Raw genomic sequence first — 19,380 nt, forward strand, 5'->3', positions numbered from 1 at the left:
TATTGTGAAGAGTATGTACTGGCTTCTTTAGAACTTTTAAATGCTGAATAATATATGTTCACTTTTCAATCCCAATTGTGTCCCAATCTTACCAGATGCTTAAATAGTTAAGCACCTTACAAGATATTTAAATGGTTAATAAAACTACACAGGACTATTGGTGGTAGTGACTTCAAAAAAATAAAAAGAGAGGCCTGGTGTGGTGGCTCATACCTGTAATCCCAGGACTTTGGAAAGCTGAGGCGGGAGGATCACTTGAGGTCGAGTTCGAGACCAGCCTAGCCAACATGGTGAAATCCTGTCCCTACTAAAAATACAAAAATTAGCCAGGTGTGCTGACAGATGCCTGTAGTCCCAGCTACTCAGGAGGCTAAGGCAGGAAAATTGCTTGAACCTTGGAGACGGAGGTTACAATGAGACGAGATCATACCACCGTACTCCTGCCTAGGTGATACAGCAATACTTCGTCTCAAAAAAAAAAACATATATAAAATAAAAAAATAAAAATGGAGAATTACATGAACGTTTTTAAACTAGATTTGTGATTCTCTTGGTCCTCTGAATTTTACAGACAAATTTAATCCTCATAATAGATGACAAAAGAATCTTCCTTGAGGCTTTGACCAGCCCATAGATCCATAAGTTGAACCCATGCCCAGAGAATTTCCCATCTTCTTTTAAGTGCCCTAAACATATAAATTAATGAAAAAGTAGGGATTGTTAGTTTGAGAGAAGCCCTAGGAGACCAAAATACACAACAGAGAAAAGTAAAAAGGAAATTGGAGAAAAGAGACACTTTAGTAATTAAAAATTCAAGTAATTTATTATTAATGTACAAGTTATTATTAATGTACTAATAATTGTATGCATGTGTTCAGAAATTTTTAGAAAATATACATTTGAAATATTAGAAGATAAAATCTAGAAAGTAGCTTGAAAAGTTAGAAAATAGAAGAATTGATGAGAAATACCGAGACAGGTAAAGAAAATTAAAGGATCACTATGCCATCACCCAAAAATATTTCCAAAAATAAAAAACAGAGAAAAGGAGAGGTATAAAATATCAAAGAAATCATTCAAGGGATTTTCCCAGCACAGTAGAGCATGTTTCCCAGGTGAAAAAAAACTACCCGGTTTCTGGCACCCTTGTACTAAAGCATATCACAATGAAATTCTAGAAAACTGAAGTTTGGCAAAGAGAGGATCCTAAAGGTTTTGAGAGCAGGAGAAGATATAGACATAGGTTACATGAAAAGGATCAGGACTCATAATTGCATCAGAGATTTCCGTAGTGGTATAGGCAACCAGTTGAAAAAAACAAAAACAAAAACAGAAACAAAGCAAAAGCACTTTCAAAGTCCTGGGCGAGACTTGTTCCCAAAATAAAATTGTATATTTCATCACCTATCAATCAAATATGAAGGTAGAAAAACATTTTCTTCACATATGCATAGTCTCAAAAATTATCTCCATTCCTCTTTTCTCAGTAAGTTGCTAGCTGATGTACTCCACCACTGATGTTTAAGTTTTGCATCAACTGAACTGGATCAGGGATGCCCAGATATACGGTTGAACATTATTTCTGAAAAAGTCTGTAAGGATGTTTTCAGATGAAATTAACATTTGGATCATTAGACTCAGTAACACAGACGGCCTTTTTCAATGTGTGTAGGCATCATTCAATCAATAGAGGCATGAATAGAAAAAAACATGCAAGAAGGGAGGATTTACCCCTTTGTCCCACCTCCTTTAGCTGGCATGTAATTATTCTCTTGCCCTGGGATCAGGATATACACCATTCTGTTTCCTTGATCCTTAAGCTTTTAGACCCAGACTGACTTACACGACTGGCCTTTCTGGGTCATCAGCTTCTACGTGGTAGATCATGGGACTTCTCAGCTTCCATAACCATATGAATCAATTCCTTAGAATAAATATCTATATCCTACAGATTGTGTCTCTGCAGAATCCTGACTAATATACCACTAAAATGAAGCAAAGCAAAAAAAAAGAAAAGAAACCTATGTGGCCTAGAAGGCAGATTCAATGTGCAAACAGAAGCGAATCTCCAGGATGAAATGGGAAAAGTTCCTCCCAGTAGGACAGCTGTGTCACAAGCCTCAAGAGCAACCAGCCCAGGCTGGTGACTTCTAGTGCTCACGAGGAAATATGCCTTTGATATATTAAGTCAGTAAAACATTTGATGTGCTTGAATGTGCTGAGAAGATTAATACTAACATCACCAATTTTGGGGTAAATTAATGGTATGTTCCCAGACAGTTAAGTAAATAGCAGAAAAAAATTGGTTTGAAAATTAAAGTTCTGACCAGGTGTGGTGGCTCGGTCCTGTAATCCAAGCACTTTCGGATGCCAAGGCTGAGGTCATGAGTTCGAGACCAGCTTTACCAACATGATGAAACTCTATCTCTACTAAAAATACAAAATTAGCTGCACGTCGTGGTGCACACTTGTAATCCCAGCTACTTGGGAGGCTGAAGCAGGAGAATCACTTGAACCCAGGAAGCGGAGGTGGCAGTGAGCCAGGATCGCACCATTACACTCCAGCCTGGGAAACGAGCAAAAAGAAAAAAAAAAAAAAAAAACCTAAAGTTTTGCCAGAAGTTAAATTCTATGTAGACACAAACCATGACTAAACCGTGACTAGCCTTCACCCCTCTACATAGTCATAATGAAAACCTGAATACTAATAAAACAATAAAATTATATTTTGAGAATGAGGTGAGAAGTGTGAAATATGGGAAAATATTGTTGAAAACATGGGAAACAAAACAGAACTTACTCTTCAATTTTCGTAGTAGGAAGCCAAAAAATACTGTCTTTAAAAAAATCAAAAAGTAGTGTGTCCAGAACTGGTGGGTTCTTGGTCTCACTGACTTCAAGAATAAAGCTGCGGACCCTCACGGTGACTTACAGTTCTTAAAGGCTGCGGGTCCGGAGTTTGCTCTTCCTGACATTCAGATGTATCTGCAGTTTCTTCTTTCTCGTGGGTTTGTGGTCTCGCTGGCTCAGGAGTGAAGGCGCAGACCTTCACAGAGAGTGTTACAGCACATAAACGCAGTGTGGACCTAAAGAGTGAGCAGCAACAAAACTTACTGCAACCAGCAAAAGAACAAAACTTCCACAAAAAGGAAAACGAGGGCAGCGAGTTGCCACGGCTAGCTCACGCAGCCTGCTTTTATTCTCTTATCCGGCCCCACCCACATCCTGCTGATTGGTCCATTTTACAGAGAGCTGATTGGTCTGTTTTCACAGGGTGCTGATTGGTGCGATTACATTCCCTGAGCTAGACACAAAAGTTCTCCAGGTCACCACTAGATTAGCTAGATACAGAGTGCTGATTGGTGTATTTACAAACCCTGAGCTAGACACAGAGTGCTGATTGGTGCATTTACAAACCTTGAGCTAGATACAGAGTGCTGATTGGTGTAGTCACAATCCCTTAGCTAGACATAAAGGTTCTCCAACTCACTAGAAGTCTCAGGAGCCCAGCTGGCTTCACCCAGTGGATTCCACACCTGGCCGCAGGTGGAGCTGTCTGCCAGTCCGGCGCTGTGCGCCTGCACTTCTCAGCCCTTGGGCGGTCGATGGTTCCAGGAGCCACTGAGCAGGGGGCGGCGCTTGTTGGGGAGCCCGGGGCCGCGCAGGAGCCCAGGGCGGCTGCAGAGACTCGGACATGGCAGGCTGCAGGTCCTGAGCCTTGCCCTGCGGGAAGGCAGTTGAGGCCCGGCGAGAATTCGAGCGCAGCGCCGGCGGGCCGGCACTGCTGAGGAACCCCGACCACCCTCCGCAGCTGCTGGCCTGGGTGCTAAGCCCTTCACTGCCCGGGGCAGGCGGGCCGGCGGGCCGTTCCTAGTGCGGGAGACCGCCAAGCCCACGCCCACCCGGAACTCTAGCTGGCCCGCCAGCGCGGTGCGCAGCCTCGGTTCCCGCCCATGCCTCTCCTTCCACACCTACCCGCAAGCCGAGGGAGCCGGCTCCGGCCTCGGCCAGCCTAGGGAAAGGCTCCCATGGTGCAGCGGCGGGCTGAAGGGCTCCTCAAGCGCGGCCAGAATGGGCGCCCAGGCCGAGGAGGCACCGAGAGCGAGGGAGGGCTGCCAGCATGCTGTCACCTCTCAGTAGCAAGGTAAACATATATTTTATAGATGTGAAGAAAAATGCCTAACAAAAGAGCTAAGAGAATGGGATAAGGGCATGTGACTGCCATTTCTCTCACTAGGCTTTATAGATCCTTTTGATTGTTGAAACTATGTGAAAGTAAAATTAAAATGAATGGGTATGCTTCAGTATTGGGTATCACTAAACAGTATTATGTTATCCATAAGGTGTTGCCCATACAGAAACATTCTGATTTTTTAAAGAATAGTTGAACTTCGCAGGAAGTTTTCTGCCAGCTGCTTTTTTTTTTTTTTTTTTTTTTTTTTGAGATGGAGTCTCGCTCTGTCGCCCAGGCTGGAGGGCAGTGGCGCGATCCCGGCTCTCTGCAAGCTCTGGCTCCCGGGTTCACGCCATTCTCCTGCCTCAGCCTCTCGAGTAGCTGGAACTACAGGCTGCCGCCACCACGCATGGCTAATTTTTTGTATTTTTAGTAGAGACGGGGTTTCACCGTGTTAACCAGGATGGTCTCGATCTCCTGACCTCGTGATCTCCCCGCCTCGGCCTCCCAAAGTGCTGGGATTACAGGCGTGAGCCACCGTGCCCGTCCCTTGCCAGCTGCTTTTAAAGAATCTATGTACAACTATATTTTTAAATCAGTTATGTTTCTACCCTGTTTCACAAAATACAAAAGCAGTTTGATAACATTCATAATAAAGCCGGCTTCTTAATTTAGATAGTAGAATTATAGATTTAAAGAAAACATTTGGAAATTATATAGCCAACCTATATACATTGACATGGGAGAAACTAATGCCCAGAAAAATTGGTGGCAGAAATGGAGCTATTTTCAGTTAGGTATTATAAGAATGTGGCAACAGAAATGAACACAAAGGGTCATAATAGAGAACCTAGGAATCAGACTGATTTGGTTTTACATTGTGTTTCCTTCCCTTTATCAGCTAGGTAATAGCTAGAAAATTATTTAAATCCTCTCATACTCAATTTCCTCATTTTAGAAGTGGGAGATAATAATTTATGTATTAAATGTGATAATATACATAAGCTGTATCTCTGGCATAGAATGGCCTATAAAGTATAACATTACCACCAATGTCAAGAATATAAATCTTTGCTATGGGTAAAATGTGAGAAGTGGGAGTGTATTCTAATTAGTATGATCAGTAATTTATCATGCAATCTAGACAATCTTTAGAAGGAAAGAGGGCAGTGTTAACAATAACGCCAGGACCACAGGTTAAATCAGGATTGTCTCAGGCAAACTAGAATGTAGGATCTTCTTGGAATGTTGTAGTGAGATTAACATAAGAAATGTACAAGAGAGACTACTTGTTGGGCAAAATGGAGATTATCTGAATGGTCTGTGAGGCACATTTAGTACCTAGAAAAAGTTGATAGCACACTTAACAAATATTTCACCAATAACTTTAAAAACTGTCCCAGTGGCAGGAAAGCTCTTGAAGGCCAAAAACAAAACAAAACAAAAACCTCAGGCGTTTGAAAGATATAGAGGAACAAAGCCTACAAAAATAGCAAAGTTGGCTGATTTCTGTCAAGTTGTCTTGATGGCCTGCAGAGAGATAATGAGAAGCTGAGGACTAGTGATTAAAGGCTAGATGTAAGAGTCAGAGTGGCTTTTTGGTAGCTTAAAAACAAATAAACAAACAAACAAAAAGATTCAGGGCACAAGTTTTGTTACATGTATATGTTACACAGTGGTGAAATCTGGGCTTTCCATGTAACTGTCATACAAATAGAGTACATTGTATTTGTTAGGTAATTTCTCATCCGTCACCTTCCTCCCAACCTCCTCCCACCCTCTCACCTTTCTGAGTCTCCAGTGCCTATTATTCCACTCTCTAAGTTCATGTATACACATTATGTAGCTCCCACTTATACATGAGAACATGTGGTATTTGCTTTTCCGTTTCTGAACTATTTTGCTTAAGATAATTACCTCCAGTTTCATCCACATTACTGAAAAAGGCATGATTTTATTGTTTATTATGGCTGAGTACTATTCCATATACATCACATTTTCTTTCTCCAGTCATCTGTTCAGGGACACAGACTGATTCCATACCGTTGCTATTGTGAAGAGTGCTGCTTTAAACATATGAGTATGGTGTCTTTGTAAAATAATTTCTTTTTCTTTGAGTAGATATCCAGTAGTGGGGTGGCTAGATCAAATGATAGTACTATTTTTTAGTTCTTTGAGAACCTCTGTACTGTTTTCCATAAAGATTGTACTAATTTACATTCCCACCTACAGTGTATAATGTGTTCTCTTTTCTCTTCATTTTCACCAACTTGTTTTTTTTTTTTAAGTTTTTAATAATAGTCATTCTGATTAGTGTAATATGGTATCTCATTATGGGCTTAATTTGCATTTCTCTGATGATTAGAGACGTTGAACATTCATATGTTTCTTGGACATTTGTTTGTCTTCCTTTGAAAATGTCTGCTTATGTCCTTTGCCTACTTTTTAATGGCATTTTGTGTTTTTTCCTGTTGAGTTGTTCGAGTATTTCATAGAATCTAGATATTAGTCTAGATAAATGCATCCATTTTGTAGGATGCATAGTTTGAAAATATTTTCTCCAGTTCTATAGGTTGTCTGTTTGCCGTATTGATTATTTCATTTGCTGTGTGAAAGCCTTTTGGTTTAATTAAATTCCATTTGTCTATTTTTGTTTTTGTTGCAATTGCTTTTGAGGTCTTAGTCATAAATTCTTTTCCAAGGCCAATGTCGAAAAGAGTTTTTCCTAGGTTTCCTTCTAGAATTGTCATAGTTTCAACTCTTATATTTAAGCGTTTAATCCTTCTTGAGTTAACTTTTTTATATGATGAGACGTAGGGATCCAGTTTCATTCTTCTGCATATGGCTATCCAGTTTCCCTAGCACCATTTATGGAATAGAGTGTCTTTCTCCAGCATATGTTTTTCTCTACTCTGTTGAAGACCAGTTGGTTGTAAGTATGTGGCTTTATTTCTAGGTTCTCTATTCTATTCCATTGATCTAGCTGTCTATTTTTATACCAGTACCATAATATTTTGGTTACTATATCCTTGTAGTATAATTTGAAGTCTGATAATGTGATGCCACTAGCTTTTTTCTTTTGCCTAGAATTGCTTTGGCTATTTGGGTTCTTTTTTGATTCCACAGGAATTTTAGGATTTTTTTTTCTGATTCTGTGAAAAATGAAGTTGGCATTTTGATAGGAATTGCATTGAAACTCTAGATTATTTGGGGGAGTCATGTTGTTTTAATAACATTGATTCTTCTAATCCATGAGCATGGGATGTTCTTCCATTTTTTTGTATCATCTATACTTTCTTTTATCAGTGTTTTGTAGTTATTCATGTAGAGATCTTTCATCTTCTTAAATGTATTCCTAGGCACTTTTTTTTTTTTGACACGGCGTCTCACTCTGTCACCCAGGCTGGAGTGTAGTGGTGCAATCTTGGCTCACTGCAATCTCTGCCTCCTGGGTTCAAGCGATTCTTCTGCCTCAGCCTCCTGAGTAGCTGTGACTACAGGTGTGCGCCACCACGCCTGGCTAATTTTTGAATGTTCAGTAGAGACAAGGTTTCACCATGTTTGTCAAGCTGGTCTCAAACTCCTGACCTCAGGTGATCCACCCACCTCGGCCTCCCAAAGTGCTGGGATTACAGACGTGAGCCACTGCACCCAGCCTCCTAGGCACTTTTTTGGGTAGCTATTGGAAGTGGTATTTAGTTCTTGATTTGGTTTTCAGCTTGGTCATTACTGGTGTATAGAAATGCAACTGATTTTTGTTCATTGATTTTGTATCCTGGAAGAACTAGTACCAGTAACACTGAAGCTGTTCAAAAAAGTCAAGGAAAAGGGAATCCTTACTTACTAATTCTAAAAAGAAAATTTAATTTCTTGCAATGGAAGAACAAATAAAGTAGAGCAGCTAACTGAAGTCTGCAAAGCTTTGCAGACCTTTAAATGCTCAGTTTTTAAAGAAGATCTGTTATGCAAGGTGAGGCTCTTAGAAGGAATTTGGGACTGTGAAATATGAGATGAAAATATCTCTATTTTATCTCAAGGATGCCGTCCCTGCATTGCTCTCCTGAGCCCTCATAGCTTACATCTATGCTAAAGATGTTGAAAAAGATTTTTCCTCTCAGAAAGGCTGATAGAGGAGCTTCTTAAGGAGCTCCTCTTCTGATAATTGGTCAGTAACTAAGTGATAGAGATGGAAGAAGGTTTTATACCCAAAGAGGTCCCATGTACACGAGTCAGCAAACTACCCTCAGATTGAAATTTTATCAGTAGAATCAAATATAAGTAGGATAATTCAATAGAATCAAATATAAGTAGTATAAATCAATAGAATCAAATATAAGTAGGATATAAGTGAAATAATTCATTCACTTTCAGGCACTTTCTTGGGACACAGAATATAAACTCTGGCAAAACACTGGGAGGTGGAATGTACTCACTGTTAGGGCTTTCAGAAACCTAAAAAAAGCAACAGCCAGTGCTGAGTGATATGAAAATGATTGAGTTTCCCTGGCTTAGTGGAGCCAGGAATAAAGGAGCTGGGCAAGGAAGGTGGACATTTTGTAATGGATAGATTATATGAAGATCAGCTGGGCATGAGGGCCCAGAGGATATATGAACAATGAGCTGTTAAAAGGAGCACTAACGCCACTGTGAATTTTATTTCTTCTGCAGACAGAGACTAAGAGTTGGAGAGGTAACTGCTAATAGAACTGAGTTTGTTAGTGTCCATTGAGATGATTGGGCTCTGAAATAATAGAAGCCAGATGGCATCACTTAACCAGAAAATAGGGCATGAAACTACATTTGTCTAAAGCAATGCTTGAGGGGTGAACAAAAGCACTGCCCCACAAGGAACTATGGAAGTGATTCACAGAATATGGTGTTCTGAGGAACAAAACAGAATGGCAGCCAAACTGTGTTATTTAACATCTACAGTCAGTAAAAGACAACTATGGGAGGAACTAGATACTAAAAGTGTCCTCTGAAAATTCTGTGATTTTTTTTTTTCTCAAGTCCCAGTCCTAAGCTAATTTTTAAACTTGAAATCTATTTGACTGAACTGGTCACTAGGCTCCTAATATGAATAAACCTGTGACCTTGCAAGGAATATATATGGTAATGGTCTCTCCAAACCATCACCCAGAGGAACCTATGGCCATTTACACAGGCATTTTGAGGAAAGTGATACTTACACATTTTGAGAATTATTGAACACCAGGTTTCAGTTGGCACTTGTAACTAAAGAGTCCAAGTGTCATCATGGTCCCACTTTTAGAAAAGAGGTCTATGGGAGCCAGGTAGTAAATGAAGTCCTGGTTGAAGTTCAGCTCACAGTTGGCTACCTTGGTCCATTACCCTCTTAGTGGTCATTTCCTCAGTCCCTGAGTGTGATATTGGAATGGACATAATTGGCAGTTGGGATAAATTTCACACTGAGTACTTAGTCTTTGGGAGAGGCCTTTGTGGAAAGCCAAGTAGAAACCTTACAAAATGACTTCAAAACAGAACAGCAAAAGTAGTATTACATACTGGGGAGAGGGGGACATGGCAGATATTCTACCTGTAAAAACCTAAAAACCTAAAATAAGGAAGGATGTGGTTTCTTATTTTGTAATTAATTTAATTCACTAGTTTGGTTCCTAAAAAAAAGTGAAAAGATTGTAGAAAATGACTGGAAATCACTGCAAATTCAACCAGTGGTAGCTCCAACCACATTGCTGTAAGAGATGTGAAATTGTTGCTAGAGTAGATTAACGGCCTTAGGTATGTGAAATGCAGCTATTTTCATTAGGCAAGAGGATGATGGACAGTTTCCATTTACCTCAGATGAATTACAATATTCATTGACAGTTCTGCATTGGTACTATACTAATTTTCCTACCCTCTTCCTTAATATATTATGAAGATATTTGTACTACCTGAATATTCCACAGGATATCACACTGATCCATTAAAACAATGACATCACCCTACTTGGACAGGATGAGCAAGAGGTAGCTAAATCTACACCATTAGAGCTTTGATGTCTCACACGTATGCTCTGGAGGATGAAAAATAAATATTCTGAAGATTCAGTGACCTGACACTTTAGTCAACTTTTTAAGGTTCATGGCTTGTTCAGTTCCTACCCATAATAAATAAAGTACAGCTCTTGGTAGACCTCATTGAGCTCTTGAGGCAACATATCCCGGACTTAGCAATACTGCTCCAGGCCAATATACTGGGTGACAAAGAAGGCTGCAGATTTGTTGATACCTCCGCAGCAGGTCTAGGGTGAGGGGCAAATTGTTCTACCACAGTGATTCATCAACTGCTATGGTGTCAGTGATTGCAAACTATATGGTATGATATATTTGTGTCACCTCTGTGAAAAAATTACAACAAAGTCCCCTGGAATTCTGGAAAAAAGCCACTGCATCCTCAACAGAGATTTGTGTATCGTTTTAGAAGTAGCTCTTGGCATGTTACAGGGCTTTCGTAGACATTAAACATTTGATGATAGGCCACCAAGTGAGTATGCGTCAAAGAACTGTCCCTATGATCTGAGTTACGTCAGCTGTTTCAAGTCATAAAGTTGAATGGGCTGAAATAGCAGTTCATCCAAAAATGGAAATTGTACATCTGAGACTGAGCAGAGAATAGTAAGCTGGATAAGCTGAGGAGCAGGCAGCCCAGACTTCCAGGTTACCCACTAGAACCTCTTCCCTGGTTGTCACCTATGGGGGATGATACTAGTAGCTGGCAGAGAAGGAAAATGCCCAACTTCTACTTTATGATTAGGACATACTGACATGAAAGAAGAAGCTAAGAATGGATTGTAGCTACATCACAGTCACATAAAGGGGTGCTTTTAAAAGGCAGTGAGAAAAATAGTTTTTCACTGAGTAGAATTGTGAGGAGTAGGCCTAACTATTAGTTAGTTCTCATGCTGCTAATAAAGACTTACTTGAGACTGGGTAATAAATTAAAAAAAAAAAGATTTAATGGACTCACAGTTCCACATGGCTGGGAAGGCCTCATAATCATGGTAGAAGACAAAGAAAGAGAAAGTCATGTCTCATGTGGCAGGGCGGCAGGCAAGACAGAGTGCGCAGGGGAACTCCCCTTTATAAAACTATCATATACTATTCACTATTATTTATCAGATATTTATTCACTATCATGAGAAAGACCTGCCTCCATGAATCAATTACCTACCACTGGGTCTCTCCCACAACATGTAGGAATTATGGGAGCTACAATTCAAGATGAGATTTGTGTGGGGACAGAGTCAAATTATATCACTAACCATTCATTTTGTATAGTAGGTCAAGTGGCTGAATGTGGGAACGTGTGCAGATTTCTGGCAGTGACTAATGGCTTGACTGTCTGGTCATGGGCCTGGAAAGAAAATCAGAGATCAGATATCTCAATATTATATTTTATAAAGATTCAGTGTCCAATATTACATAGCTTTCAACTTGCAAAGAAAGTGGCACCTAGTAAGCTGATCACATTTCGTATTTTTTCCGTGTCAAAAAAATTTCCGGCCAGGCACTGTGGCTCATGCCTGCAATCCCAGTACTTTGGGAGGCCGAGACGGTCAGTTCACGAGGTCAGGAGTTCAAGGCCAGCCTGGCAAAGATGGTGAAACCCCGTCTCTACTAAAAATACAAAAATTTGGTGGGCCTGGTGGCTGATGCCTGTAATCCCAGCTACTCGGGAAGCTGAGGCAGGGAATCACTTGAACCCAGGAGGCAGAGGTTGCAGTGAGCCGAGATCGTGCCACTGCACTCCAGTCTGGGTGACAGAGTGAGACTCTGTCTCAAAAAAAAAAAAAAAAAAAATTTCCTTTGATCAATTTAAAAGTTTTCAATTTAACTTCAATCTTTAACTATATTTGATTTTTTAAACTACCTTTTGTAACTGTATGCGTGTGTGTGATATATGTGTAGGAGGAATAAAAAACAATTATTTTTTCTTCTTGTGTTAGAAAAAGAAAATTGTCATAAACCACCATGCTTGAATAAGTGTGGAAAAGAAAAATGTCAGTGTGATAACATAGAAGTTGCCACTAAATTATTTAATTATCACATTTCTTCATGGAGCTGAATATCTTCTTATAAGCATCCAGCACAGAGTGAGATCTCAGTGATCCAAAAGATTAGGCTGGCCTCAGTATGCTTAATATCATGATTTCTTTGAGCATCTGTTGGTTTCACTGTCTTACTTTAATTTTCTTAGCAACTTGATTTTTTATTAGTCAGGAACATTATTTTCAGACTTCCAAAGCTGACATATCTATAATATTTTATGCAATTACTATGTTTTCTGTATAACAGAAAGAGGAAATCACATATTTTTCAAAGTATTTTTACCTGTATGGTGCATATTTCCATACAGACTGATTATACTTCATTGTGACAGACTAGGAAAAGGAGGTATTTTCTCAAATGATAGTTATTTGCTGTTAGATGCCTAGTATAAAGGGTATAAAATTATCTAAAGTGAAATATTTGAGCTTTCTTGCAGAACTTAGATGCAGGAATTCCTGAAAGTATTGATGTCTTATTAGTAATACCCCTTGTCTAATGAAACTATTATATATGAAATTTCATAGTTTTGTGTCTATATAGGATTTTATTTTTATACTGGAGATATTTGATCATTGTTCTCCAACTTTAAGGAGAGAGATTGAACCGTTGCAATAAACTAACGGGTCCTCTAATAGTTATTCTCCCTTCCAAACTTTCAAACCTACAACTTCTTAATTAAACTTTTCAAAGTGTATGTCCGGGGCTTTCAGTGACATCTTAATAAAACCTATGAATGGGTAAAATTTTTAGTCTGAAAAATTTTGCAAGAACCCATATGAAATATCCTCAGCTCACATTTTCTTCAGCCTCATTTATTATTATATGCTGAGTATTGTGTGCAATAGATAAGTGTAAGTACTGAGTTCCCTGCTTTTCTAATGCCCTTAAAGCCTCGTCAGTATCTATGACCTCTATGTTTTTTCTTCCTACCATAGTGTATAGGACATAATGGGAGCATAAGTGTCGGTGTTTAAGCTAGAGATTTATCTTTTCAACTACAAAAAACAATTATCCATTTCTACAAAAATATAGGCAATCTGTTGGAATATAGAAAACCTCTAAGCCAACTCACACTCTTTGCTAGAGAGCCAGCCTTCTGATTAAACAGCACTTTGATAGGAAATAGAGAGCCCCAGTCCTTCAGAAGGGGAAGACATGTTATTTTGAATACACCTGTTACAGAACAATAATTAAGTGCAATTCAAATAGAATTAGCCATCATATTTAGACATTTTATGGACAGAATTGCCTTTTGTGGCCTTCCTGGAAAAATAGAGAACACTACACAATCCAACTTACATAGAAAAAATCATTTGAGTTCCAAATGGCTGAATTAAAAGAAAATTTTAGAATACAACCTTCATATAGGATGGAGATTGTCTATGTTTTCAATAACACCTACACTCAGAGGGATTATATTTTAATTGAGATAGTCCTATGTAATATTTTTGCCATGGGCAAGATGACAGAGCCAGCTGAAAAGCCTGTCTAAACACTAATTGAGAAGCAGAGAGAACTTGGGTTCTTTGTAGTATGATCACAACTCTTCATGAAATCTTATAGTGAAATTTTTGATAATGACTCATCTCATTTCCACTCTGGCAATGTCATATCATATAATTCTTTACAAAGATAAAGAATGATCCCAATGGATTGAACGTTGAGTTCAGCAGATTAATGTTACAAATGTATGTGTGTTTTATATGTGTGTATGTGTATGTAGTGTATGTATAGGTAGATGTATAGTTATATATACACATGTTATCATATGTACATGTTTTTTCTCTCTCTTTCTCTTGCACATACACATGCATATGTATATATATTGCTTTCAACTATTTTGTCAGCTGGTCAATACTTATTGGAGTGCACCTTTGGTATTCAATAATACGTGCAAAAGTACTTAAAGAGTTTTTTAATATACATCTTATTTGGTAACATGTATTTAATAAGCAGTGGATTTGGAGAAAGACAAATCTTTGCATCACTAGTCTAGGGCAATTTTAGCTCTGCTACATTCCCTCTCACCCAGCTGCCTATTAAATTTATTTCTTGCTATCAGCAGGGTATGGTTAATGAGTGTTAACCAAAGAATACTTTAAAAAATAAGAAAGCTCAAGTAAGCCACAGAATTTAAAAAGACTCAGTATGAAACTTAGCACATGAATATGTTCATTATTCTTCTCCATCATCTCTTTTACTTTTTTTCAGAGAATTTCCTGAGACTTTAAAAATGTAGCCTTTGACACTGTAAGAATCAAAATGTCCCATTTAAGATATTTTTCAGCCTTTCATCAATAAAGTCTCAAAAGGTCTGCAAGATTATAGTAATATTGCTTACCTTACAAGTTTTCAATATATTTTGGTTACTTAAGTAAATCAGAATTTCTTCATCATTGACTTAAAATTATTTCAAACTTGTAGTAAATCTCTTGATTTGGGTTCTTCCTATAGAGAGGGGGAATAAAGATCATAGAATTATACACATAATATGACTTTGCTACAAATAATATACATATAAAAGGAAATGCAAAGAGATTGAATGACTTTGTTAGCAAATATTAAAATGATAAGTCAAATTTTGTCAGAGTGGGTATACGAATCAATCTTATTAGTGAGAAATAATGAAAAGCCTAGAGCTGAAATTTGCAGATCTAGCACTTTGTACAGTCAAAACATTTTAAGCAAACACAATGTTAAAACCACATACATTATGTATATCAGAACATTTATTAACCAAAACAGTACCATAGTGTTAAGTTTCTCAAACTAAGAGCATCTTTTTGTTATAACAATCTACATACATTTTCAGATTTAGAATAATTTTCTAGAGCAGTACTTTTAAAAATCAGTGGGGGCCAGGCACGGTGGCTCATGCCTGTCATCCCAGCACTTTGGGAGGCGGAGGCGGGTGGATCACGAGGTCAGGAGATTGAGACCTCCTGGCTAACACGGTGAAACCCTGTCTCTACTAAAAATACAAAAAATTAGCCGGTTGTGTTGGCGGGCGCCTGTAGTCCCAGCTACTCGGGAGGCTGAGGCAGGAGAATGGCGTGAAACCGGGAGGCAGAGCTTGCAGTGAGCCGAGATCGCACCACTGCACACTGCACTCCAGCCTGGGCGACAGAGCGAGACTCTGTCTCAAAAAAAAAAAAAAAAAAAAGTGGGAAAGGGTCCCTCCCTCCCTCTCCTGGTTCCTAACTTCTGTCTCTCCCTCCTCTTTTGCTCTTTCTCTATCTTTCTGTCCCTCTAATACTTATAACCCATTGTAGAGGAATACTTTTGTAGAATATCATATATTTGCTGTCAATCCCCTGACTTCTATTGAATCCCCTTATTTGGCCCGCAAGGCCCTCATCTTTCTTTTTCCCAAAAGCATTCTCTGTAATTTAATCCTTCTAATGAATATTGTAAAGAACTATGAAAAGTCTGAGGTTTTACACTATTTGTAAGCTAACAAGTTAGCCTAGCACAATTTCATAGATCGGGGGAAGAGGTGAGACTCCTGAGTCAGAGAGAAAGGACTTTACTTCTCCTGGCACAGTAAGCAGCAGAGCAGCATATTTGCACGTTTCCCTCGTCCAAAGTCCCACAGAGGCATGTAAATGAACCCAGGTGGCTGCATTACACAGAGGAACCCTAACCTTAGGGAACCCAGAATTTTTACAAAGGAGAATAGGCATGCCTATCCTTTTGTCAAAGGGAGTCATTATCTTATACTAGACAATAAGCATGCCTACTCTTTGCTCTAGAGGAAGACACTACCTTTAATTTCCAGGGTTTTTTGCTATACAAACACTCTTAAAATGACAGTTTTGAACAAAGGCAGTCAGTACTCTGTCTCAGAAAATGTAAAGAAATATGAGACCCATGGAGAATTGGCTGTCAGCAAGTGAGTTTTGTCTCAGATCTTTTCATATAACACCTATGTGATGGGGGTTCTTGACATCCTACCTTACTCCTCAAACTTAACATGCTTTATGTACTTCAAATTCCAAGTGAATGAGTTTTACCTATTGTTAATATCCTTTCCACTGTCAGTAAACACATCCACTTATAAAATCTAGTGTACCTGGAACATTTTTAGGCAATGGCCTACTCGGTTTGCCTGACTGTCCTGCAGAGGATGTGAAAGTGGTATTTGTGTGTTTTCATTGTGGGATATTTTTGTAAGTTAATTTTGTTTTGTTTTGTTAAAGAATTGACATATTCACCCTATTTCCTTATGTAAGATTAATATGAGATCTTTATGTGTCCTGATACAATCTACATGTCTTTTTTTTACACATATATTTTGGCCTCATTTATTCTCTTTTCTATAAACATGTTTGGCTTTTTCTGTGGCCAGTCCTAGTGATGAGAATTTTGTGGAGGTGTGTATTTAATTGTACAATGTTTACTTTTCCTAATGCTTTAGCTTGTTACACAGCCCTTTATATTTGACTACAGTTTATTATTAATGTGCTTTTATTAGTTTCCAAGCAGCAGGGATAAAGTGATAATGGCTGCTTAATTTCTTTTGTACCTTAGCTTGTTGAGCACTGGTTTGTTACGATGGTAAATAAGCATTGTTTGATTATTTGATTATGCTGCAGTGCTTTGTAATATTCAGGGAAAGCAGGGAAACTTGAAATAAAAAAACGCTTTTTACTGAGGTGATGAAATCTTGTTTCTTTAAAAGAAAGTGCTCTTGTGTTTGTCTCATCCACCAAAGGGCTACATATCTTAAGCCATTTTAGGGCTCTGTGGGGCATAAACTATGCACTTGAGATGTTTTAGCCTGGAATTCGAATTGAGAGTCCATGGATCACAGAAATTTACAAATAAACAACTCATGATCAAAGTGATTACAAAAAGGGCAAGTCTGGAAATGAGGCTACAGTTAGAGAAGACAGAAAGTAATAAAATATTTTCTTCTGAAAATGGAGGGACATCATTACATTTATTCTGTAAAAATAATTTATATTTCTTTTAGAAATGTATTATCTATATAAATTATGAAAGTAGTACATGCTTGTTTAAGCTAACAAATCAGTCAAAAGTGTAAGGCAAATATATTTAATCTTTTTCCACCTTACTGAATTAACCAATAGTAACAGCATTGACATGTATTTTTCTATACTTTTATGAATTATCATATGAATATACATAAAACATGCACACATCTGTGAAGGTTAATGGTTATCTTTTTATGAAAAAAGCTGTTAAGCTGTTACACACACATATATTTATAATTTATATAATGATTTGCTTAGTATAAAATTACAATGGTTCTTTTTTTCAATAAATGACTATACATCTACTTCATTAATTTAAATATCTTCTAATATTTCAATAGTACTTATTTGATATAATTATTAAACAATACCATTATTATTGTTTTATTTTCTGCTATAAGTAAATATAATAAAAATCCTTGCACATAAACCTGTTGCGTTAAAAATTCCTGCACGTAAGTTCTTATAGACTGAATATTTTATTACCTTAAGGCTATTTCACAGTAAAGGATTTCCAAGTCAAAGATTATGGTATCTTAAATTTTCGCAACTACTGTGATTTTTTTTAATGCCAATTCTCAGAATATTTCCAAAGATCCCCCAAATTTCTACTCTATCAATACGAGAATTCTACCTATCACTAGCGCCTATTCCTTTTTCAGATATTTATTTAATTTGCATTTCTCTGACTCTGATTACTAAGATTAAGCCTCTCTATATGTTATTAACCATCTGGGCTCTCCTTGTGTGAAATGCTATGTACTTTGACCACTGTTATTGATTATTCATTTTTTGTTTATATTTATTTGTGTAGTGAGCATATTAATCCCATGTCTGCCACTTGTGCCACAAATATTTATCAAGGTTACATTTTTCTATATACTTGTTATTGGTATCTTTTGCCATACAACTAAACAGTTTATGTGTAATGCCATATACCTTTCATTTTGCTTATGGCAGCTGAGATTTCTACATTGCTTAGGATGACCTACTGATCTACCTATTCGTAATCCTTCAAAGGTTTTTTTTGTCCTTGATAAATGCTTGTAACCTTATAAATGTGAGGCAATCAAATATATGACAGAACTTGTGCAGTCTGGGATTGGAGCTAAGCTGCTGTGTGAGTTTGTTCATATTTTAGAAACCAAATATTATATTTTATCCTCTTCTTCCAAGAAAAGCCATGATACTATATTTATTTGTCTTTGTACCTTTCCAAGGCCTTGATTGATCTGATTAGTTACCTGTGAAATGGGACTAATGCACAAATAGTAGGTTTCTCTGTATTATTTGAGATTGGTTTTTTTTGAGAAATGAACACTATAAATCAATATAAAATTGAAGATACTATCATCACATTCTCAGTTCACATTAAATTTGAGATTTAAAACTAACTTGTGGCTGGGTGCAGTGGCTCACGCCTGTAATCCCAGCACTTTGGGAGGCAGAGACAGGCAGATCACGGGCGGTCAGCAGTTTGAGACCAGCCTGACCAACATGGTGAAACCTCATCTCTACTAAAAATACAAATAAATAAATAAATACATAAATAAAAATACAAAAATTAGCCAGGCATGGTGGCAGGCACCTGTAGTCCCAGCTACTCGGGAGAATGAGGTAAAAGAATTGCTTGAACCCAGGAAGTGGAGGTTTCAGTGAGCAAGATCATGCCACTGCACTCCAGCCTAGGCTGTCTCAAAAACCACCACCACCACCACCACCACCACCACAACAAACTAACCTGTATTATGAAAGAATAAAGATGCAACAAATACAAAAAGAATTCAATAAAATCTCGGGCATTCTCTATATGCCTATGCCTATATTTATATCTATACCAAAAGCAGCTGCCATGTTCCAAATATTGTACCAGGTACTTACACATTGATCCTTATAGCAATCATAAAGCACATATAAGGGAAATCCCTTGAACTGTTCATAAAAATTCCCTAAATTGTTTGTTAATGAGTGGGATGAAGATTCCCACCAACATTGGGGCAGGAGGACTAGGTGCAATCTTCCAATCTTAATCCATATGTGCAAGTAGATGATAGAGCAGAACTCACCAGAATTGAATAGCAGAATTGAATGCTTTAGCTGCTTATCCGTAATTGAGCTCAGTTTTTATTTGTCTCTT

This window comes from Nomascus leucogenys, chromosome 7b (genome assembly GCF_006542625.1).
Source record: "Nomascus leucogenys isolate Asia chromosome 7b, Asia_NLE_v1, whole genome shotgun sequence".
In the NCBI taxonomy this organism is placed as follows: domain Eukaryota; kingdom Metazoa; phylum Chordata; class Mammalia; order Primates; family Hylobatidae; genus Nomascus; species Nomascus leucogenys.